The sequence below is a fragment of the Pan troglodytes genome, chromosome 10, assembly GCF_028858775.2.
Source record: "Pan troglodytes isolate AG18354 chromosome 10, NHGRI_mPanTro3-v2.0_pri, whole genome shotgun sequence".
Classification (NCBI taxonomy): Eukaryota; Metazoa; Chordata; class Mammalia; order Primates; family Hominidae; genus Pan; species Pan troglodytes.
The window spans coordinates 131,524,372-131,549,413 of record NC_072408.2 but is presented as its reverse complement, the minus strand read 5'-3'; the positions used below and the strand labels follow the sequence as shown (position 1 = coordinate 131,549,413).

The following is a 25,042-nucleotide window of genomic DNA, read 5'->3' as shown; positions in this document are numbered from 1 at the left end:
GTATTATCCACATTTTTCAGATGAGAAAATTGAGGCCCAGAGAGGTTAGGTAACTTGCTCAAGGACACACAGCTTTTAAGCTGCTAAGCAAGGACATCTGATGTCCTCAAGAAAACCTTCCCATTTCTCATTCATGCTAGGACTGTTTGATGATCTGTTCTGGGACACACACACCACCCTGACTGCAGAGCAGGGTGATGGCTTTGAGTATGTGGCGCTGTGAGGGCCCCCAGCACCCTCCCCTTGTTCCTTCCACAGCTCAGCTGAGATCACTGTGTGATTTCCTGTTAACCTTGTAATAATTTATGGCAAATCTAATGTGCCTGCCGCTGGGTGAGCTCATCCAAATCCCCTTCTATTGTCTGAGCCTCATACCGGGAGATGTCCTCAGAGGCCCCTGGGATCATTGCCGGGTGATTTATGGCGCCAGCTTCCCCGAGGATTGAAGCCAACCCAGTTGGAGGCTCGCCGTGCTCAGGAGAGATGGCAGAGAAAGATCTGGTTGGCTGGTTTTATCCCTGGAGGAGAACAAACCTGAGGAGTGAGGATTTTCAGAAGCTCAAGCCAGACAGTGTGTTATATTTTCTGCTGCTGTGTCCTTAGAGAAAAACCTGCTTGGGTTGCAGATGGCTCACGGGCATCTCGAACTTACCATCATGTTTAACATCGACCTCAGGCCTGCTCCTCCACTGCCTGCTTCTCTGGGAATGGTAACCTCATCTCCCTGTTGCTGGACTAAACACCTCAGAGTCATCCGACTGCTTTTTTTCTCTCCTGCCCGTGTCTGACTCATCAGCAAATCCTGCTGTTTTTCTCTTCCAAATACATCCAGAATCTGCGGACTTCTCACCACCTCCACCTCTCCCCACCCCAACCAGGTTCCAGCTGCCATCATTGCTCGCCTGGACAGGTGCAGTAGTCCAGGTCCCTGGTCTCCCAGCTGCCACCCTAACCCCACTGAGGCTATTCCTCACACGGCAGCCAGAGGGATCCTGTTAAATCCCAAGTCAGAGGAGGCTGCTTCTCTGCTCAAACGCCTGCCGTGGCTCCCACTTCCCCCAGAGTAAACACCAAGTCCTTCTGTGGCCTCAAAGCCGCACACACTCTGGCCCTCCTGGAGCATCTGTCCTCTGTGTCCTCATCTCCCACCGTTGACCTCTTTGCGCACTTAGCATCAGCCATGCTGGCTTCCTTGCAGTTCCTCAAAGTCGCTACAGGCGTGGTCCGGCCTCCAGACCTCTGCGTTGCCTGTTCCCTCTCCCCTAGATGCCCCATTGCTCGTAACCTTCCCTGTTTCAGGTGCAATGACTCCTTTCTCAGCGAGGCCTTCCCTGCCACTCCACTTAATATTGCACCCCCTTGCATCCCGTCCCCACTGCCCCTGCGTCATTTTCTGACCTTAGCACTTACCAGTGTCTGGCATAGTGCGTGTGTATCAATATTTATTGCATGTTTTCTTCTGCTACTTAAATACCAGCATCATGGGGGCAAGGTTACTGTCTGTCTTGCTCCCTCCTGTATCCGCAGTGCCTAGAACACTGCCTGGCACACAGTAGGTGCTCACTAAACATCTGCTGGATGTGTGCATTCAGCAATGAGTTCAGCACCTACAGTGTGCCCGGGACTCACACAAAACCAAGGCTGGAATCCGAGAAGCAGAGGCAGGCAGCTCAGAGTGCGGGCTCTGAGTGAGACAAACTTGGGTTCACATCCTGACTCTACAACCAATGGCAGACTGTGTGTGACACTGGGCAAGTCGCCTGGCCTCTCTGAGCCTCAAGTTGCCCCATCTGTAGAACAGGATGGTCGTGCTATTTTCCTTGTGGGATCGCTAAGGGGCTTCACAGAGGGGTCTTTGTGCAGCTCTCGAGGCAGCATCTCACATGGGAGGAGGGGCGGATCAAGCATCTGCCATGCTTACAGCTTTTAGTTTATGTCGTTGGAGGAAGACAGAGAAGGGCGTGAATGCACCTGCTCCACCTTCCAGAAGCAGAAGCCCTGCCATCGCTACGCCGTAAAAGCAGATCCTCCAGGAGATGCTGTACGTTGCAGTCAACTTGTCAACAAAATGTCAGGTTCTGTCGCTAAGTTGACACCTGTGAATTTGCTTTTTAATTTCAGGAGCTTTTGGGGTACACGTGGATTTTGATTACATGGATGAATTGTACAGTGGTGAAGTCTGAGCTTTTAGTGCTCCCGTCTCCCTAGTTGTGTACACTGTACTCCGTGTGTAGATTTTAATCCTCCTCCTCCTCCTACCCCCACCCCACGTGACTCCACAGTCCCTCATATCACATCATATCACACTGTCTCATAGAGGCAATTTATTCCAAGTAATCCATCCCTCCTTAAGACACATTTCAAACTTCATGACCCCTAACAAAAACTTTTAAAGACTCGGGCAAAGAGACTGGTCTGAAAATTTCCTTGCATTCGCTTTCTTGTTCCTGTGCAGAATTATTCCTATTCCCCAACCTCTCCTTCCTTTCAGTGGAAATATAGGCTCCTCTCTAGTCTTTTTTTTTTTTTTAACTTTTATTTTAAGTTCAGGGGCGCATGCGCAGGTTTGTTACGTAGGTAGACTTGTGTCATGGGGGTTTGTTGTACAGGTTGCAGGCTAGTGCAAAAGTAATTGCGGTTTTGGACCATGAATTTTAAATCATTATAACTAGGCTCAGACACATCTTTATTAATCAAAATAAGAACGATTACAATCAAGTCATTTTTTGCCAAGAAGAAATGTTCATTTATTCCTGTAGTGTAAAAATCTGTGCTTTGGGATTCGATGAACTCTTGGAAAGCGCTTTCTGCATCCTGCTGGTTGTGGAAGCGTTTTCCCTGCAAAAAGTTGTCGAGATGCTTGAAGAAGTGGTAGTCGGTTGGGGAGAGGTCAAGTGAATATGGCAGATGAGGCAAAACTTCGTAGCCCAATTAGTTCAACTTTTGAAGCGCTGGTTGTGTGACGTGCAGTCAGGCGTTGTCGTGGAGAAGAATTGGGCCCTTTCTGTTGGCCAATGCCAGCTGCAGGCGCTGCAGTTTTCAATGTGTCTCATCGATCTGCTGAGCATACTTCTCAGATGTAATTGTAATTACACCACTGTACTGTATGTTCGTTAGCAGTTCCAGGGCTAAACGTGTTGTTGATGTTGCGCGTTGTCTCTGCTGCTTTATGACCCATTTTGAACTCGAGTAAGAAAATCACTCAAATTTGCTTTTTGTCTAACATCATTTCCATAGTCTAAAAGAAATATAAACAGCAAGTAATAATAAGTCATTACCCAAGAAAAGCTAGAAACGTGCATTAAAATGATATATAAAAACCACATTTATTTAAGAATGTATTCCAATACCAAATGGCAAATTTCAACAGTGCAAAAACCACAATTATTTTTGCACCAACCTAGATACTAAGGTACTCAGTACCATAGTACTTAATACCTGGGCACTAAGCCTAGTACCCATTAGTTATTTTTCCTGCTCCTCTCCCTCCTCCTGTCCTCCATCTTCAGGTAGGGCCGGTGTCTGTTGTTCCCCTCTGTGTGTCCATGTGTTCTCATCATTTAGCTCCCACTTATCAGTGAGAACATGCAGTATTTGGTTTTCTATTCCTGCATTAGTTTGCAAGGGATAATGGCCTCCAGCTCCATCCATGTTCCTGCAAAGGACATGGTTTCATTCTTTTTTTGGTTGCCTAGTGTTCCATGACACCTATCAATTTTGATTTTGCCATTGGCTTTTCTATTTCAGAGCCGTGTCTTCTCTGTTTAAGGCCTTGGTCATGGTTGCAGGCCCTTAAAGCTGGAAAGCTCCAATTGCCGTGCACATGGGGCCAGTGGCGGTGATGACTGGGGTTGGTGCTCAGGGTCCATTGCTTATGTCACAACTGCCCCCTAAGCCCCCTACCTTCTTCACCTCTGCAAGCAAACCTCTCACCACATGGCCTTCGCACCTGCTGAGCCCTCGGCCTAGGATGCTTTTTCCTTCTCTCCACGAGAGTGTTACCACTTGTCCCTCAAATGCCAGCTCCATCGTCATCCTCATGTCCTTGGGGAAGCTCCCTCACCCCCAAGACTGGGTGCGGCCTTCTGTTACAGGCACCCACAGCACAAGCAACTCCTGTTCAGGCCACTGGGCACAGCTGACATTCATGTGCATGACACCACGTCTCGAGTCCCTCCCCCGACACACCCTGTGGGAGCCAGGAGGGCCGGGACTCATCTGGTTTTGCAACTTACCAGGTGCCAGTTCTGCAGTGCTGGGAGGTGCTCAGTGCACATTAGCAGAATGTGTGAACAAGTGCCCACACCTGGCGTCTAATAAACAATGGCCTCTTCGGGCAAGTGGCACCCATTGGAATGCAGTACGTGAGGGCTCCGTATTGCAGAATTGACCTCATCCTTCCTCCTGCCCTGTGTTTGCACCCTCTCAGTTCCTCCCATTGTGGCGGTGAAGTTTGTTTTTCTACTCCTTGACTTTGGCTTTAACCAAAAGCACGAAGCTGACATGAGTGTGTGCCAGGTCTGAGCATGGGTGTCTAGGGACCTCCATTGACTATGTTTGCTTTTTTGCTCCTCCTCCTTTGCCATAAGGAGAATGTGCTGAGTGGCCACTGGTCCCACAGAGTGGATGAGAGATGTGTGGGGCTGAGCCACACCTAGATCAGCCGACCTGCAGCAGCCGGGTGAATCCAGGTGAAGTCAGCAGAGCCTGGCGGGCGAGCCAGCCTAGATCAGCCAGCGCCAGCCGCCCTGCTAACACATCAGCCAAGTACATAGTGATTGTTGTACACATCGAGGTTCTGTGGTTGGTTGTCAAGCAGCACATAGTAGGTGCTCAATAGATAACTATGGAATGTTTGAGCATACAGCTGGAGCTCCATAAAAGACATCCAATAAAGCCCCCAGCACTGTGCTGGGCACACGGGAAGTGCTCAAGACACAGTGCTCCCTTCTCCCTGCTTCCTCCTGTCAACAGCAGCAGCAGTAGGTTAGAGAGGCCGATATTTGAGACATTGTGGCAACCTTTACAGTCCACACTCTACTATTCTACGGGACACCCCGAAGCCTCCAGCCACCCCCTCGGCAGCCCTCGGTAGAACAGGGTCTATGTCTCTCTCTTGGCCTCTTCTGACCAAGAGTCTTGTTCCTAGTGGTGAAGAAGCCGGGGTCTTCCTGGAGCCACTGCAGACCCCCTAGTCAAGGGTGGCTGCTTTGTCTCTGCAAGAAAGCAGATTGTTCTCTTTACCGACTCCTGCTGTTTACTGTAAATAATTAAATGGGATCTTCTCTCTTCCTCCCCTCCCACCTCTTCACAGGCGGAAGCCATAATTATTTCAATGCAACATCCCTGTCATCAGCCCTTTGAGCAGGGGACACAGCACCGTTTGGGATCCCACACTGTGTGTACACAGTGATTATTCTGGCATCGAGGGCAGAGAATGAAACCTGGAGTTGTGTGTCTTGAGACACCTCTGCTCACTACTCACTCTCTAGACACCAGGAAAATTCGACTTCCCGCCACGCCCAGCCGGGCCCTGCAATCGGCTCCCAGCTTCTGTGGGTGCAACATGAGCCTGGTAGCTCCCAGGCAAACGCTGAGCAGCAGGCGAGATCATGGTGGCCGCGGTGGCCGCAATCTGTGAGGTCAGAGCTCCCGTTAGGCGTGGGCTATCTATGGATTTAATAAGCCAAGGCCTTCAGGGCAGGGCCCACAGAGCAGGAATGTCCTGAGGCTCAATATTCCAGCCATTTGTTCCTGTCCGTTGTCTCTCAAACCAGATCCTCTGCCACTTCTGAAGGTCCCTGCAAAAGAGGCTTCTGCCTCTAACCCTAAGCAGCCAGCCCAAGCCTGCCGTGTGGAAAGAAGGGCACAGGGAGGCAGGAGTTGCAGTCTGTGCCTCGCGTGCCCCCTGTGCCGTCACCCTGTACAAATGTGGCCCAGGCAAAGCTCCTCTCTGCACCTCGGTCCCCTTGTCTCAGGAACAGGATTTCTTTCTTTCTTTTTTTATTTTATTTATTTATTTATTTTGAGACGGAGTCTCGCTCTTGTTGCCCAGGCTGGAGTGCAGTAGCATGATCTTGGCTCACTGCAAACTCCGCCTCCCGGGTTCAAGTGATTCTCGTGCCTCAGCCTCCTGGGTAGCTGGGATTACAGAAACGCGCCACTACACCCAGCTAATTTTTGTATCTTTAGTAGAGACAGGATTTCACCACATCTGCCAGGCTGGTCTCAAACTCCTGATCTCAAGTGATCCACCTGCCTTGGCCTCTCAAAGTGCCGGGATTACAGGTGTGAGCCGCCGCGCCCGGCTGAGAACAGGGTTTCGTCTATTTCTCATTAAGTTGCTGATGGCTCCCTTTCAGGATTCACCGCCACAACCAGGCCTCCCTGGCACCTTGTTTTAAATCACAGCCCTCCTGACCTAGATCCAGGGCCCCAGAAGCAGAGCCAGAGAGAGAGGTTTTTACAGGAGAGGGAGGGAGGGCGGCCTCAGCCTAGACCCACGGGGGTCTCTGATATGTGAACTCCACCAGGGTTTGTCCCATCTGTAGCCAGGTGGGTCAGGATGTGTGTGTGTGTGTGTGTGTTGTTTTTTGTTTTTTGCTTTATTTTTGAGACAGGGTTTCACTCTCTTGCCCAGGCTGGAGTGCAATGGCACCATCACAGCTCACTGCAGCCTCCACCTCCAAGGATCAAGCGATTCTCCTGCCTCAGCCTCCTGAGTAGTTGGGACTACAGGAGTGTACCACTGTGCCTGGCTAATTTTTTTATTTTTTGTAGAGACTAGGTCTCACTATGTTGCCCAGGCTGGTCTCTAACTCCTGGCCTCAAGCAATCTTCCTGCTTTGGCCTCCCAAACTGCCAGGATTACAGGCGTGAGCCACTGCATCCAGCCTTGCTTTATTTTCAATTGTGGTAAAATACACATAACATAAAATGTACCACTTTAGCCATTTTTAAAGGTACAATTCAGTGGCATTAAGGACATTCACAGTGTTGCTTGACCATCACCACTCTCTCGTTCCGAAAGGTTTTCATCACCCCAAGCAGACTCTGTCCCCATTAAGCAATAACTGTCATTCCCATCCCCCAGCCCCTGGTAAGCGCTAACCTACTGTCTGTCTCTGTGAATCCGCCTGCTCTAGGCACTTTATTTAACCGGAATCATGCATCTGGCTACTTTCACTTAGCATCGTGTCTTCAAAGTTCATTTACGTTAGAGCCTGAGTCAGAATTTCCTTCCTTCCCGCTGCACTTTCATTTTGAATAGACTTTACTTTTCAGAGCAAGTTGAGTTCACAGGAGTGTCATTCCTCTTCACGGCTCAACAATATCCCCTGCATGGAGGCGCCCCTCGTATTATTTGTCATCTCCTGATGGGCACTTGGGCTGTTCCTACCTTTTGGCCATTGTGACTGGTGCTGCTGTGAATGCCTGTGCACCAGAATCTTTCCTAGTCCTTCCTCTCAGGGGGCCAGGCTTCTGCCCTCCCCTCCGTCCTGCTCCCTGTGTCAGTCTGTTTTGGTCACTGGCTGTGGCCTGGGAGACACTCCCACTTGGATGAAGGCAGTCACCCCCGGTGGTGCTCAGGGTGGAAGGGGGCCAGCAGGGGAATCCGGGTGGTGCCAGGAGTGCCCTGCATCTCCCCGTTCCTCCTGCCTTCCCTGCTTTGCTACCCCCAGTACTTCTCACCTTCTGACACCCCCGGTATGTGCTGACTTCTTGGGTTTCTTGTCTGCTTCCCCCTAGAAAGCACCCAAGGCCTGGGGCTGTGCCTGTTTTGCTCACGGCTGGACCCACCCTTCCTGATACACAGTCAGGCTCAATAAATATGCATGGGATGAATGACTAGCACGTGCGCACACACGATCTCTTGGAATTCTCGCCGAAACTGTGATGTCACTGCTGCTGTCATCCCCATTCTACAGAGAAGGAAATGGAGGCTCAGGAACGTTGAGTGAATTCTCCAAGGTCACAGAGCTTGCGAGTGGCAGAGCAGAGACAGGGGTGCAGAGCTGCCCCACGCCTAGCACTTCCCAGCCGGAAGGCTTGGCCTGTCTACATGATGAGCTGGACACCTGTCAAACACATGTCACTCACACTAATTCGACTCTGCGTCTTTGGAGAGAGAGAAACTTCGATACCCAGCCAATGGCCAGGCCATTGCGCTCAACTAGTGAGGGTGAGGACCTAAGTGTGCAGTTTCCACAATTGCGTCCCTTCTCTCATGCCCCTCTTTTTTATAATAAAAAATAATTTTAAACCCCAGCACTTTGGGAGGTTGAGGCAGGCAGATCACTTGAGGTTAGGAGTTTGAGTTCATCCTGGCCAACATGGTGAAACCCCGTCTCTACTAAAAATACAAAAATTAGCTGGGCATTGGTGGCGAACGCCTGTAATCTCGCTACTCAGGAGGCTGAGACAGAAGAATCACTTGAACCCGGGAGGCAGACATGGCAGTGAGTTGAGATCGCAACACTGCACTCCAGCCTGGGTGACAGAGGGAGATTCTGTTTCAAAAAAAATTTTTTTTTTTATTTTAATTTTTTAGATACAGGGTCTCACTGTCACCCTGCCTGGAGTGCAGTGGCATGATCGTAGCTCACAGCAGCCTCGAACTCCTGGGTTCAAGCTATCCTCAGCCTCTCAAGTAGCTGGGACCACAGGTTCGTGCCGCTATGCCCAGCTAATTAATTAATTTTTTTTTGTAGGGACAGGGGTCTCACTATGTTGCCCAGGCTGGTCTTGAACTCCTGACCTCAAGTGATCTTCCCACCTGTCAGCCTCCCAAAGTGCTGGGACTACAGGCTTGAGCTACCGCACCCAGCTAATTCACGCCCCTCTTAATGCGAGCATCTCAACACACTGACGGAGACCCTAGCTGCCAAAGTTACACATTGAGAAAAAATCTACGCGCTGGGCGAGGTGGCTCACGCCTGTAAGCCTAGCACTTTGGGAGGCCGAGGAGGGTGGATCACCTGAGGCCAGGAGTACTAGACCAGCCTGGCCAACATGGCAAAACCCCGTCTCTATTAGAAATACAAAATTTAGCCAGGCATGGTGACGGGCGCCTGTAATCCCAGCTAGTTGGGAGGCTGAGGCAGGAAAATCGCCTGAAGCCTGGAGACGGAGTTTGCAGTAAGTCGAGATCGCGCCACTGCACTCCAGCCTGGGCAACAGAGCGAAACTCTGTCTTTAAAAAAAAAAAAAAAAAAAAAACGACAGAGGAACAATGCGTGGAATGCATGGATGCATGGTAAGCTGCAGAAATCTTCCGTGAGTGATGGATTGTGACAGGCGTCTGCACATTTCCACCTTGGCGTTAGTACTCAGACCAGGACGTGGAAGGTTCCTATCATCCAAGACTTCCCTTGTGCCCCATCCTCCAGGGGTAACCATGATAGAGGCTCTATCCCCACAGACCCTCTCTGCTGTTCCAGAGCCTCACACAGTGCGTGAACTCTCACCCCTCGGTGTCTGGCCTCATCTGCATATCCTCCAGTGAGGGTTGCTCTCGCTGTCCGGAAGCTGCAGCTCGTGCTTGCTAATTTCTGTGCAGTTTTCAATTACATGAATAGGTCGTCGCTTGTTTTTCATTCTAGAGCTGATGGATGTTTGGATTGTTTTCAGCGTGGGGCTATTACAGATCGAGGTGGTGTAGAGGTTCTTATCCATGTCCTCTGATGAACGGATACCCCCATTTTTCTTGGGAGTGTATCTGGGAATGGGATTGCTGGACCACAGAGTAGTCATGTTCTTAGATTCAGTAGCTGGCGACAATTTTCCAAAATGATTGTAACAATTTACTCTCCCACCTTTAAATCCTCATCAACACTTGATATTGCCAATTAAAGTTACTTTTTTTTTTTTTTTTGAGGCAAGGTCTTGCTCTGTTGCCCAGGCTGGAGTGCAGTGGCACGATCATAGCTCACTGCAGCCTCGAATTCCTGTATTCAAGTGATCCTCCCACCACAACGTCCTGAGTAGCTGGGACTAGGTGTGTGCTACTATTCCCAGCTAATTATTTTATTTTATTTTATTTTTTTAAGAGATGGGGGTTTTACTATGTTTCCCAGGCTGATCTTGAACCCCTGGCCTCAAGCAATCCTCCTGCCTCGGCCTCCCAAAATGCCGGGATTACAGGTGTGAGCCACCACGCCCAGCCTAAAGTTACGTATTTTTGATACAATATGTGCAATGGACTGAATGTTTGTGCAACCCCTCACAACAAATTCATATGTTGAGACCCTGGCCCCGATGTGATGGCCTTAGAGGGTGGGGCCTTTGAGGGGTGGTTAGGTCGTGAGAGTAGATCTCTCATGATGGGACCAGTCCCTTATAAAAGAGACCCCAGAGAGCTCTCTAAGCCCTTTTTCTGCCCTGGGAGGACACAAGCTGCTGGCGGCTATCTTTGACAGCTCTGGGACTTTGGCCAGGTTTCTCAGCCTCTCTGAACTTCAGTCCTAAAATGGGATAATGGCCTCCTGGGCTGTGGCGGGGATTAAGTGAGCTAGCTGGTGTAAAGCGCTTAGAACAGGCCCTAGTGCATAGCTCCTGCTCAGTAAGTGCTTGCTGTTTATTTTCCTTCCACGAGCACCTGGGATGGGGGTGGTGTCCTCAGTACTTGTCAGCAAATAGCAGTGCATTGCAGTATGAACCTGACTGGCCCGGCGACTCTAAGGACGAGGGCATCTGGTGTTAACTAAAATAACCCTCAGGCCCAGTGCAATGACTCACGCCTGTAATCCCAGCACTATGGGAGACCGAGGCAGGAAGATTGTTTGGGGCCAGAAGTTCAAGACCAGCCTCGCCAACATAGTGGGACCTTGTCTCTCCAAAAAACTAAAAAATTAGCCAGGTGGGGTGGTGTGTGCCTATAGTCCCATCTATTCTACTTGGGAGGCTGAGATGGGAAGATCCCTTGGACCCAAGAGTTCAAGGCTGCAGTGAGCTGTGATTGTGCCACTGCACTCCAGCCTGGGCAACAGAGTGAAAAAAAAATTTTTAATAAAAGATTTTAAAAAGAGTCATCCTCACAAAATGGACATGTGGCTTAAAAATCCCCCTGTAGGGAGAAGACTAGCCGAGTAAGAAGAAAACAGCTAAGGAATGTACAAGCCATGTCCACAATTTACAAGTTAGAAATATTTATATCATGAGCATCAGTGCTCAAAATTTATTATTACGGTCACAGGGTACACTCAGAACTGTCTGGAATGTTCTGGTTTGGCTGACCTGTGGAGGAAGATGGGGTCATAGAACCTAGCTCTCCCAGGACTGGTTAGAGCTGTGTTCCCAGCTGGTAGTTAGTGTTCCCTGGGTGGTACTCAGGACAATTTTAACTGGTGCACCGTTCAACTTTTGTCTTTTAATTTCCGTAGTCACACATTTATTGTAACATGTGCTAGAAAAAGATAAAATAGCACATCTGTCTTTAGGCAATATTGGTGGTAAAAAAAAATCTCCCTAAAGACACAGGGACTTCCAGGGGGTCTGGTCGTCCCAGATAAATTGTGAAGTGATAACGTCAACCAGGTATCAGCAAATATTTGAAAGAATGAGTTTAACCAGTTAGAACGAGAAAGTGGTTTTTTACTGCATGATCTATTGTTGATGAAGACAACTGTGGAAGGACTGGGACATGCACAGGAGTGAGGAGGGAGGGACGGAGGGGAGGGATGCTGTGTGTGCGTGCAAAGAGGCAAATCTTAGCTGGTTCTGTGAACTTTTGTTTCTTTTTCCTTTTTCTTTTTTGAGACAGAGTCTTGCTCCATCACCCAGGATGGAGTGCAATGGCGCAACCTCGGCTCACTGCAACCTCCACCTCCTAGGTTCAAGTGATTCTCCTGCCTCAGCCTCCCAAGTAGCTGGGATTATAGGTGCACATCACCACGCCTGGCTAATTTTTGTATTTTTAATAGAGACAAGGTTTCTCCATGTTGGCCAGGCTGGTTTCAAACTCCTGTCCTCAAAGTGATCTTCCTGCCTCAGCCTCCCAAAGTGCTCACCATGCCCGACCCTGTGACTTTTTGTTTCTTTAGAATGAGAGACCTCAAGGAAATTTGGTGGAATGTTAATATCCATTTAATCCAGGTGGTTGGATATGTGCAATCAGTTTCATTATTAACTGCACACTTTGTGTGTTTGAAATAACTTTTAATTTAAAAGCTATTGAGGAAGTGGGTTTGGAAGAGGAGTGATGTAATAACTGAAGGGGTCTAGTTTGTTATCTGGATTATTTCTCCTCAAAGTGGGTAACGCTTGAAAGGTAAGAGGGATTGGAATCACACCGTTTGGACACACACATGTTCAGAATACACAAGCAGAAGGGTCCCTTTGTCAGCCCAGGCACCTCCTCTGTGATCAGCGCTCCGGCCTTGGTATCACCCCTGTAAAAGGCCGCTTTCTCCCAACCAGAACAAGGTGACTTAGAGGCTGCCCCACGTCCCAGGAATCCTTGATTGATTAGAAACTTTGCAGCCATCATGAGTTTGGAGGACATTTGGCAGTGAATGACACAGAACCCAAAATAACGGTGGTTTAAATAAGTTATGAGTTTCCTTCCCACAGATAGACAAAATCCAGAGGGAGTCATCACTTCCATCTCGTGGCCTAAAACGGCCATTCCAGCAGGGCGCGGTGGCTCATGCCTGTAATCCCAGAGCTTTGGGAGGCGGACGGAGGTGGGAGAGTCGCTTGAGCCCAGGAGTTCCAGACCAGCCTGGGCAAAATAATGAGACACTATCTTTCCAAAAAATGTTTAAAAATTAGCTGGGTGTGGTGGCACACACCTGTAGTCCCAGCTACTCAAGAGGCTGAAGCAGGAGGATTGCTTGAGCCCTGGAGGTAGAGGCTGCAGTGAGCTATGATCAGGCCACTGTACTCCAGCCTGGGCAACAGAGTAAGACTCTGTCTCAAATAAATAAATAAATGAATAAATAAATAAATAAATAAATAAATAAATAAAATGGCTGCTCCAGCTCCAGCCATCACATCTGAATTCTGGCCAGCAGAAAGGAGGAGGGCTGGGAGTGGATGGCTCTCCCTCCCTTTAAGGACACTTTTACTTCCATGCTGGTATGGGCATGGCCATATGGGCATGGCATTGGCCATATCTAGCTGCAAGGGAGGCTGGGAAATGCATTGTTAGTCTTGTCGCCGGAGTGCCCAGCTAAAAGCCAGGGTTTCTAGTACTAAGGGAGAAGGGGTGGTTGGTGATTGGACTAGAGCAATCTCTGCTTACAGTGCTGTGGGGGTGGCGAGCCCTCCTCCCGAGGAAGGTCTCAGTGTGTTGCCGTTCCGCCACCTTCCCACCACCCTGGAGCTCAGTGGAGGATCTGGGGCCTATGACCGTAAAGTTTCATTAGGGCAAGTCTGCTTCGCCCAGCACATGGCCCTCTGCTAGGACTAGGACAGTCTTTGGAAAGATTCACGAGATGAAAGGAAGGTGGTACTTGGGGGAGACTACTGAGTTTGGGAGCAGGGGTGACAGTCACAGGCTTGGACCCCAGTGGCTGGGTCCCAGCTGTGCCCCATGCTAATCACTCTCAGAGCTGTTGCTCGGAGGAAGTCATGACGCCTCTGCTAAAAGTTGCAGCTGCCCCAAAGGGTGGCCAAGAGGTTAGGCCTATGCCTAGCTCAGCTCCGTCCTCAATAAACACTGCAGAGAGGCAGCAAAACTCCCACCGAAGACTGAAGCTGCCCTCCTCTCTCAAGACAACTACGAAACCACTGTTTCACAGGATCCAGCACTTAGGACATCAGTGAATGAGACCTCCCTCCCTCCCTTCCTTCCTTCCCTCTTTCCTCTCCACCTTCCCTCCCTCCCTCCCTTCCTCCTACCCTTCCTCCCTCCTTTTCTGTTTCTTAACCTTTTTTTTTTTTGTTTTTTTTGAGACAGAGTCTGGCTCTGTTGCCCAGGCTGGAGTGCAGTGGTGTGATCTCGGCTCACTGCAACCTCCACCTCCCGGATCTAATCTCTTGCTTCAGCCTCCTGAGTAGCTGGGATTACAGGCGTGCACCACCACACCCAACTAATTTTTATATTTTTAGTAGAGACAGGGTTTCACCATGTTGGCCAGGCTCTTCTCAAACTCCTGGCCTCAAGTGATCTGCCCACCTCGGCCTCCCAAAATTCTGGGATTACAGGCGCCTGGCCTATTTCTTAACTTTCTTATTTCTGCTGAAACATCTATCTGTCTATATCTATCTATCTATCTATCTATCTATCTATCTATCTATCTATCTTCTATCTATCTATCTATCTATCTATCTATCATCTATTTCTCAGAGTATAAAGGGAACTGATCTGAAATGTACAGCTTGATGTGATTTCCATGTGTGTACCCAGGAAACTGCTACCCAAATCAGGATAAAGCACATCTCCAACCCCAAGAAGGCTTCCCCAGAAGGTGCGTCCCCCTGCCACATCCCAGTCAGTAGCACCCACCCCTGCTGGGGGGGTCCCTGCTATTTTGACTTCTCTCGCTATAGAGGGATTTCTCTCTGGAATTTCCTACACATGGAAACATGCGGCGTGTGCCTTTCCGCAGCCGGCGTCTGTGGCTCCCCACAGTGTCCACGAGACTCGTTCATGTGCGTAACTGTGCTGCGTTCTTTACTGTTGCCATATAACCTCCCTCAATGTGAACAGACCGCAGCTCACTTAGCCATCTTTGGATGGATTTCCTGTAATGGGCAACTACAAATGGAGTTTCTAGAAACATTCTTGTATATACCTTTTGGTAGACATAGAAGGAGTAAATTTCTTCTTATTAATAGTAAATTTATTGAAGTAAAACCAATTGGGCCAGCTTAGAAAAAGTTAAGTAACTCGGGGTAGGACAGAGGCATACACATGGCAAAGGTGTTGGGGTGCCCAGAGGCCAGAGGTCTGAGGAGCCCTGAGGTGGGGCAGGGGCAGGTGCTCTATGCTGAGTTTGAACCGTGTGGCCGGGTTCTGTTCCATGCAGCCCAGTGGAATCCTGACTAGTGAAGCTACAAAACAGACGTGAGCTCACTGGGCTGGGGCTTAGCCAAAATCTTGCCCCTTCCTAAGGATCCTTCTCTAGCCCCCGACCCTCCCTGCTCCGCATTCAGCTGCCTCATTCAGCTGGGGAGGGTGCAGGCAGGCGAAGAAACAGAGGAGGCCTCCAATTCTGGCTTCCCAACAAGGAGCGCTTAATGAGGCAATTAAGCAGAACTATTTTCTCTTTATCTCCCTCTCCATCTTCCCACAGCCTGTCAGAGCACAGGAGCCTGGAGGGCCATTGAAGAGGAGAGGAGCCTGTATGCCCTGTTTCAAGAACCTGAGAGCTGGGCTCAGAAACGGGCAGCAGCTGGACCAAGGTCACACAGCAAGTTGGTTGCTCAGCCAGAGTCAGCAGAGGGCGGGGTGAACTCCAAAGCCCTAGGGCCCCAGCAGGTGAGGGGGTAGCATGAGCCGGGTGGGGCCTGGGGCAAGGTAGAAACCTCCAGGGCTAGCCAGAGGGAGTGGCCACGATGCAGCATCACTGGACTGTAGCCATATGGGGGGTGGGCACAGGCCTGAGTAGTGAGGGGGATCTTCCTGGCCTGCCTTATACTCGTGTCTCCACAAAATCCCCCTACAGCCCAGGAGTCACAGGTACCGCCTGGGGGGTCAGCACCGTCCATGCACAGTGTGTGTGTTGTGCACTGTACAAAGGCACTCACTGAAGAGGCAGTGGGGGTGATCCCAGGCCATGCTTGACTACTCATCCTGGAAGAACTGATTTTCATAATGTATCCACCCAAAGGGCTCTTTTTTCTTTTCTTTTCTCTTCCTTTCTTGCTCTCTTTCTTTATGGCCTTGCTCTGTCACTCAGGCTGGAGTGCAGTGGTGCAATCATGGCTTGCTGCAGCCTCAACCTCCCAGGCTCAGGTGATCCTCCTGCCTCAGCCTCTCGAGTAGCTGGGATTACAGGTATGTGCCACCACACCCAACTAGTTTTTAAAATTTTTTGTAGAGATGGGGTCTTGCTCTGTTGCCCAGGCTGGTCTTGAAGTCCTGGGCTCAAGAGTCCTGGACTCTTGGTGTTCCCAAATGCTGGGATTACAGGCCTGAGCCACCACGCCCAGCCTGGGGCCTCTTTTTTCTAATTCCCGCATGGTGCTGGGTCAGTTTGCAACCCCAAGAAGCAGATGCCCAGGTGAGATTAGACATGCAGGAGGCTGACTGGGGGAAAGGGCTCTGGGGGGAAAAGGAACGGCGAGGGGGAAGGGAGATCCTTCAAGCCGTGGTGCTGGGCCAGCCCCTGTGCAGGAGAGAGGGAGGGAATGAAGTTGGAGTAGGAGGAGCTTCAGGCTGCAGACAGTTCTAAGGTTTTTGCCCCGGCCAATGGGGAGTCCTGAGGCCAAGATCCCCTCCCGGAGGGTCCCGCATGGCGCTGGGATGGACCTGCCTTTATTTCCCTTCCTGCTTGCTCAGTGGCAGGAAGCACCCATGGGGAGCTTGGCGTAATGCAGGTGCGGGTGATTCAGAGCCCGGCACCTGCCATACATGCCCCGAGGGGGCCACTTGCAAGGCCACCACATGTGCCCATGAATATGTTATTTGCTAGTAGACAAAGTAACTACTATGTTAGTTATTTGCTGGAGGCACCCCTGTGCGGGAAGACAGAGTTGGAAACAGTCTTTGTACAAGCCTAAGAGTTCTTTGAGGTAGGGTAACCATGCAAGCAGTTTTGCATTCTGTATCATAATAAATCTGAAATTGTTGGCCGGGTGCGGTGGCTCACGCCTGAAATCCTAGCACTTTGGGAGGCTAAGGCAGGTGGATCACTTCAGCTCAGGAATTCAGCTCAGGACTTTGAGACCACCCTGGGCAACATGGTGAAACCCTATCTCTACAAAAAATACAAAAATTAGCTGGGTATGGTGGCGTGTGTCTGTAGTTCCAGCTGACTGGGGATCTGAGGTGAGAGGATCATGTGAGCCCAGGAGGTTGAGGCTGCGGTGAGCCGTGATTGCGCCACTGCACTCTAGCCTGGGTGACAAAGTGAAACCGTGTCTCAAAAACATAAAAATAAATAAATACATCTGAAATTGTTGCAACATAAAAATCGTTTTCTCGCTGTTGTCCTTGAAACTTTCCCTACACTATGGTATGTTGGCCTCCTGCCCGAGGGGGGTACATGGTCTTGTACAAATGTATCTGTTTCTCATTGTTGCTGTGACACATTGCCACAGACTTAGTGGCTTAAAACAACACCCATTTATTCTCTTACTCTTATGGAGGTCAGAGGTCCAAAATGAGTCTCATGGGGTTAAAATCAAGGGTTGACAGGGCTGGTTCCTTCCAGAAGCTCCAGGGGGGGGATCTGTTCCTTGCTTCTCCCAGCTTCTGAGGCCACCTGCATTCCTTGGGCTTTTACCCCTTTTTCCATCTTAATCATCAACATAGCACGTCTGTCCTCTCTGAACTGTCTCCCTTTTATAGGGCCCTGTGTGATTCCGCTGACCCATCTGGATAACCCAGGGTCATCTCCCCGGCTCAGGATCCTTCACGGAATTGCATCTGCCAAGTCCCTTTTGCTAGGTGAGGTCACATACTCAGATTCCAGGTGTTAGAACGTGGGTGTCATTGTTCAGCCTTTAGGCATTAGGGGATGTCATTATTCAGCTATCACATCAAATAAGAAAACTGGGGAGGTAGAAACAGTCCCTGGCTGGGAGGGAGTCCCAGACGAGCCATGTGACTCCCTCATGCCCCTCTGTCTCTTGGGGCTTGGTGCAGGCCTGCTCCTTTTGGGAGTCCACAGTTCCTGCTCCTGTGTGGGCAGCATCCGTTATCCTGTTGCTGGTACCAGCTTCCCTCCTGCTCTCAGACCACCTGCCACAGGCCAAGCTGACCATCCTCCCTTCCTCTCCAGCTCAAGGATGGGTAAGGGGCCCAAGCCTGGCTCATCAGAGTGGTTCATGACCTTGGCCAGGCCACCAAGAGCTTCACCTGAAATTCAGCATGGGACCAAGAGTATCAGAGAAGCTCTCTTTCTTCAAGGGGCTGGGACAGAAGAATGAAGACTTAGAGCTGCTGGTGGTCATCCTACCTCCAGGTAGGAAGATCCTGCTTGACAGTAAAGTCTATGCAGGAAAAAATAGACTAATAAATAGAAAAAGGCCAGTGCCTATTGACCTGGAGCACCTGGATCCAGCTGTACCTGAAGCTACCTCTGCCCTGATAGTTTCAGATACTGAGATAATAAATCCTCCCTTTGGTTTAAGGCAGCTTCAGTTGAGTTTGTAATTCTTGCTACTCAGAGTCTTCTCTGGTACTCCCTTCTCCAATTTTGGACACCCAGCCCCGTGCCTCAGAATTAACAAACTGTTTTTTGCGTAGGCAACAAGCTCCTGTCAGCCTCCCTTGCTTTCCTTCCTCTCCTCTCTTTCCCCCTGTCAGCTGTGCTATTGGGTGATACATCCTAATGTATATTTAACAGTGGCTCAAAATCGAATTAATTTAGATTGGTTAATAAACTGTAACATCCGTTTCTAAATCAAGCTACATTTTCCTCTTGAGCAACTAAATTCATGCCCGTTGGTTTAATTTGTTGCTATTGTAATCCTTTAACGCTGATGAAATTATGGAGAGGTTTCTAGTGAAATTATCCAGATTTGATTAGGGTTTGAACATATTAATATTTTTCCTTCTGAGTAGTCTTTGGAGAAAGACTGGCTGAGGGTGTGCAGGTCCCATGGGCTGGGAGGGTGGGGAGTGCCACCTCAGAAAGCAGATTCAGTCTGTCCCTCTTCAGATAATCTTCTTCTTAAAAAACATTTTTAATTTTAATTTTAATTAATTAATTTTTTTTGAGATAGAGTCTTGCTTGTCACCTGAGGTTGGAATACCATGACGTGATCCAAGCTCACCGCAACCTCCACCTCCTGGGTTCAAGGGATTCTCCTGCCTCAGCCTCCTGAGTAGCTGGGATTACAGGTGCCCACCACCATGCCTGGCTAATTTTTGTATTTTTTAGTAGAGATGGGTGTTTTACCATGTTGCCCAGGCTGGTCTCGAACTCCTGGCCTCAAGTGATCCGCCTGCCTCAGCCTCCCAGGTGCTGGGATTACAGGCATGAGCCACTGTGCCCAATTTTTATTTTTTAGAAACAGGGTCTTGCCATGTTGCCCAGGCTGGTCCTGAACTCCTGGCTTCAAGTGATCCTCCTGCCTTGGCCTCCCAGAGCACTGGGATTACAGGTATGAGCTGTGACACCCGGCCCTTTGGGAAAAAAAAGTGCATTTATTGAGTACTGACTGTATGCACAGTCCTGGATATGAACATTCTCAATGGAGAGTCTGCCAGAGAAGGTTCTGGGCTCCTAAGTGGCAGTTGTTCCAAACGGATAGCTGGAACACAGTGGGTCCCCTCCAGCTTTGCCTCCAAACCCATCTCCAGTTGCGATGGAGCCTTCGCTGTCTGTTCATCATAAACCGGTGCCGGGTAGGAAGAAGATGCTCACACGGAAGTCACTTTAACCTTGGCTTTGACCCTGGAGGATTTCCTCCTAAGAGCCCCTCTCCGAGACCCCATGGTGATCTGGAACAGTAGAGGCTGGGGAGAGGAAGACTGAGGGCCAAAGCTCCATGCAGACCCTGCCAGGAGGAGCAAAACCCAGGCCAGCGGCCTCCCTCTGCTGCCTCTATCCTGCCTCCTCCCTGTGGAGCTTACTCCCCCCTCACTGCCTGCTAATTCCATTTGTTCTGGAATGTGCCAGGCCTCGCCCCAAACAGTACATAAGCACCGAGGAATCTGAAGTGCGTTTCCAGGTTCCCTCCTTCAGGGGCAGGGTCTAGGAGCTAAGACTGGAGTGGATAATGGCAGGCACAGAGAGGCCCCCAAGGAGGCTCCGGTTTCCAGCCAGTACATGGGGCCAGGGACCCCGGGCCAGCCTGACCTGCCCTCTACTCACTGCCGCTCTGGCTGGCGATTCCTGAGCATAGCACAGAGTTATCAAGAAGGGGCTGCCCTTCTTTTCCACTGAGTGAGGGATGGAGTAACTGCTCCTTGTGTTGCCAAGGGACACGCTGGATGCCCTTCGGATGTGCAGATGGCCGGGGCCAAGTCCCTCTGCCAAGCCTTTGCTGAAGCCATTTCCTCTGCAGGGCCTGACCTTCCCCAGCCTCCTGCCTGCTCCCCTTCACCCCACACTCAGCCGTCAGTGCAGAGCCGAATCCTCCTCCTGGAAGAACGCACTTGCCCAGCCCACAGTGCTTCCCCGCTGTAGAACCCACCACACATGGTCACTCCAGAGCTGAGAACTGGCTTCCTCACAGCCAGCTCCCCCGGGGGCCTGCAAACTCAGTGAGAGCAGGAGCCCCCTCCCCAGCTGCCACCATGTCTAACTCAGAGTTTGTCCACTGGTGGGCCACAAATGTGCTTAGCTGCTCTTGCACAGAGATTCATTATTTTTTAAAACATTAACTGGCATCATTTAAAAGTTAGGATATTTCGCATTAAAAATCTGGGCTCTGTTAAAAAAATCAGATCTGGGCTGGGCATGGTGGCTCACGCCTGTAATCCCAGCTCTTCGGGAGGCTGAGGCAGGAGGGATCACTTGAACCCAGGAGTTTGAGACCAGCCTGGGCAATATAGCGAGACCTCGACTCTACAAAAAACAAAACAAAACAAAACAAAAATTAACCAGGTGTGATGGCATGCGCCTGAGGTCCCAGCTACTCAGGAGGCTGAGGTAGGAGGATTGCTTGAGGCTGGAAGGTTGAGGCTGCAGTGAGCCGTGATCGTGCCACTGCATTCCAGCCTGGGCGACAGAATGAGTAAGACCTTGTCTAAAAAAAAAATTAATAAAACAAATAAGTAATCAGATCTGGTGACCCCGGGCCCTGCATTCTTATGTGACAATTGTTGGAACTGACCTTTAGATGTGGCAGGCACTCCCTCTGTCACGGTCACTTCACTCCACTCCCTTCCGGTCCCTATCGCCGTGCCCCAGCAGCTCTGCTTGTTGACACTGCCTGTCTTGCCTCTGGCCTCCGAAAGTGCTGGGATTACAGGCGTGAGCCGCCACGCCCGGCCGCAAGTAGGAGTTCTAATGAGGACACAAGTGGAACGCTAAGTGAAAAGGACTTTCTCCATCCTGGAGACTGCAGGCGTGGAGCGGGGAGGAGGGGTGAAGGGAGACCAGGTTTGGAAACCAGGTAGTCAGCGGTCCAAATCCCGGCTCTCCCGCTCATTGGCTGTATGACCTTGGAAGTGTGCTTAGCGTCTCTGAACCTCAGTTTCCTCATCTTGAATATGATTTTGAGCTTTCGACCCCCTGTCTAGTCCTTTGTGTCCCTGCCCCCAGCCATGCCTGGCACACAGGAGCCCCTTTACATTCAGCAATCCTTGCAACAACCTTGCAGGACACAGTTCTTCATATTCAAGAACTGAGATGGAACATCTCCGTTTGTAAGCGTTGTCCACACACTCCAATGTGCACAGAATCCCTCTGGGATTGAATGGAGAATCTGCTCCATGTCGCTAAGCTCCGCCCTCACTGTAAAGCCTGCTTTTTGTCACTGATTGCAGAGGTCAGACTCTACCTGGGGCGGCCTGGTGTCTGTGCTCACTATTCTCAGGGAGGGGTGCTCAGGAATGTCTCAGATGGGTCAAGGGTGCTACATGGGGTCCCCAGTATTACCGGTGCCCAGGAGGTATAGGACAGCAACCTCCAGCACCCAGAATCCCGCCTCTCCCCTAAGCACACACTATCTCCAAGCCCTTTCATCATGGTGTGGGTTATTCACCACTCATTAAAATAGAGAAAATAATCAACAATCTATTACATACCAGGCACCATCAAAAGCCCAACGTCACTTCCAAAACAAAATCAGAAATGATTCCTAGCTTTCGAAAGACGAGTTTTTCCACCTTCCAGAATGTTAGCACCAGGCAGGCAGGGATGCTGCTTGTCTAGTTTCCTGCTGTCTCCCAAGTGCCTAAAACAGAATCCAGCACACAGTAGGTGTTCAGCGAATGTTTGTTGAATGACTGCACAACAGTATAGTAGTAGCATCTTCTCAGGCTTTCGCTATTGGGAATTCTGTAGTAGGAGCCCCTATGCGCATTCCTCCTTTAGGGATAAGGCAACTGAGATGCTGAGAGGCAAAGACATGGGCCAGCATTAGCCCAGCTGCTCTGAGTGGGGCCAAGAGTAGAGCTTAGGCTTCTTCTGACGCCAGCTGAGGAACAAAACCCTCTCTGTCTTCTCAATCTCCTTGCCAGCCTACAGCTTGAGATTTTTCACACGGTGGATTTTCAGAGCCTACGGTCGGCATCTAATGAACAAATACGTGGGTGGGGACTGAATACCTCTTGTAAGAATCTCATCTAAGCCTTTCAAGGCCACTCTGGGAAGCTTACTTCTTGGAAGAGGACTTATCTCTTCCTTCCCAAAAGAGCTGCATTCTAAATCCAAGCAGCCATGGAGTAGCTGCTCCTGGAAGGATACTTCAACATCCATGAAATGTAATGATGTCCTCAAGTGAAATATTTCAACAGAGTGCTCAGGAACCCAACAAAAGAACATGGGTTTAGGGGAAATACACAGACACGCACACACACACCCCAAATTCTTTCCTTAAAACATAAGCTGGAAGGATTTTATCTGCTCTCACAGGGAAAACTCAAGAGGTTTAATTTAAAACTTGGGCGGGCTTGTGGTTTTTCAATGGGGTGATTTTTCCGTAGTCAGGGAATGAGATAATAAGAAAATGTTTTTGAGCCAGTGTTTGGTTTGGCTTCAGAAATTCAAACCAGCCTTCTTCTGAGAGCTGTCGGGCCTCGTGCATAGTTCAGGCTGGTATCTACCACCGTCAGGAACCCAGATTTGTGATAACATTTATGCGGCCAAAGACTTCCAAGGGAATGCAGGCCGAGGGGTGCCTTGTGCACTTGGGCACAGCAGAGCTTGGTTGAAAAAGGCAGGTCTCTAACCTGGCTGCGCATCACCCCGTCTCCAGACACCCAGACCCTTAGCAATCATGTAAAATATGGGCTAAGGCAGGCTGGGTGCTGCGGCTCACGCCTGTAATCCCAACACTTTGGGAGGCTGAGGCGGGTGGATCACTTGAGGCCAGGAGTTTCAGACCAGCCTGGCCAACGCGGTGAAACCCCATCTCTACTAAAAACACAAAAATTGGCCAGGCGCCGTGGCTCATGCCTGTAATCCCAGCACTTTGGGAGGCTGAGGCGGGCGAATCATGAGGTCAGGAGTTCAAGACAAGCCTGGCCAACATGGAGAAACCCCGTCTCTACTAAAAATACAAAAAATTAGCTGAGCATAATGGTGGGCGCCTGTAATCCCAGCTACTCGGGAGGCTGAGGCAGGAGAATTGTTTGAACCTCAGGAGACAGAGGTTGCAGTGAGCCGAGATCAAGCCACTGCAGTCGAGCCTGGGCAACAGAGTGAGACTGTCTTAAAAAATAAATAAATAAACGAATATATACATAAAAATTAGCTGGACATATGGGCGCATGCTTGTAATCTCAGCTACTCGGGAGGTTAAAATATGAGAATCACTTGAACCCAGGAGGTGGAGGTTGCAGTGAGCCAAGACCATGCCATTGCACTCCAGCCTGGGTGACAGAGTGAGACTCTGTCTAAATATATATATATGGGCTAAAGCAGACATAAGGGTAATCTGCCATGATCTGGAAGCCCCATAATGAGATAGCATCTTTTGATCTGTCCTCAGCAGGTTTCATCAGCCTCCTGCTATCTGCATCAACCCACTGGAGGGGAAGCCTGAACTGCTCTTCCCCAGCCCACATCTCCCCAGCATCCCCTGGGGGCTTTTGATATGGATTTTACCTGGTGGAAATGAGCAGAAGAGCATTGCAAATGGAGTGGGCTTGTTTTTTCCCCACTGCTTTGCCTCTTTTGGTCTGCTTTGGGATCTCTGGGGAAAATAACTGTTGCTGATGGAAACAGGAATTCCTAGAGCCCCAGTTTGGGGTTAAGGTGATGTAGGGCAGGCAAGCCCCAGAATCAGGGCTTAGCCTGGGAGGGTTCTTGGCTTCACCCAGGAAAGAATTCAAGGGCAAGCTGGTGGTGTTTGATTGCAGCCGCAGTGCAGGGCAGCAGCAGAGGCACTGGGAGATCGGGCAGTGTGCCCAGAGCAGCAGCTCAGAGGCAGCCCTGCAGTCTCCTTTATACCCACTCCTAATGATATGCAATTAAGGGGTGGGTTATCCAGACACTTCTAGAAAAAAGGTGGTAACTTTTGAGTCATCAGGTCATTGCCATGGAAAGGGGTGATAACGTCCAGGTGTTGCCATGGCAATGGTAAACTGACATGGCACACTGGTGGGTGTGTCTTATAGAAAGTTGCTTCTGCCCTGCTCCTATTTTAGATAGTCCTCAATTTGGTCCAGTGTCTGAGCTCTGCCTCGAGTTGAGTCCTGCCTCCTACCTCAGAGGGAGATCAGGTAGGAAGTTTTAGTGGTATTTGCTCCTGGAGTACCAAGCATTTCAGGGGAGAGCCTCTCATTCATGGGCGGCTGGGCTGGAAGGGGATTTTGAGTGGAATCACTCACTGCACAGTCTTCCCCAGGGGGGTTCTCTAATTTCAGGTGACCCATGCCCCTCTTGAGAATAATGTTGATTGACATTCTGGTGTTCTGCCCCAGGAGCCTCCAACTGTGTCTAAAGAGGTCAGCTAATGGCTTCCAGCAGGGGCAGGTGACACTTGTGCTCAGCTCCTCTCAAAAATGACTCACCTCTCCTTCTGCACCTGGCATTTGAGTCTAGAGGTCTGAAGACCCGCAAAGGGTCTTCTCTCATCATCCCAGCCCTACACCTCAACTTAGCTTAGGACTGGCCCTCATTCAATGCCCACCTCTGACCCTAACCCCAACCCACCAAAGCCGGTCCTTGATCAAGACCTGAGCCCTCTGTGAGGCCTGAGAAGCTGGAGGGAGGTTTGGTCCTGTGTTGCCCCTGGGACGCCTCATCCGGCACGTCCTGGCCAGCACAGCATCTGCCATTCACTCTTACACCTTGGACAGCTCCCAGGGATC

General features: G+C 50.1%; 1 long non-coding RNA gene across 1 annotated transcript; it reads right to left on the bottom strand.

Annotated features, from left to right (window-relative positions):
* Window positions 1-1,520: 1,520 nt before the first annotated feature.
* LOC129136690 (uncharacterized) lies at window positions 1,521-24,165 on the bottom strand. Its single transcript, XR_008538583.2, has 3 exons — window positions 21,812-24,165; window positions 20,896-21,068; window positions 1,521-3,238 (listed from the first exon to the last, which is right to left on the bottom strand). It is a non-coding gene; the product is annotated as an uncharacterized LOC129136690 (long non-coding RNA).
* Between the last annotated feature and the right edge of the window lie 877 nt (window positions 24,166-25,042).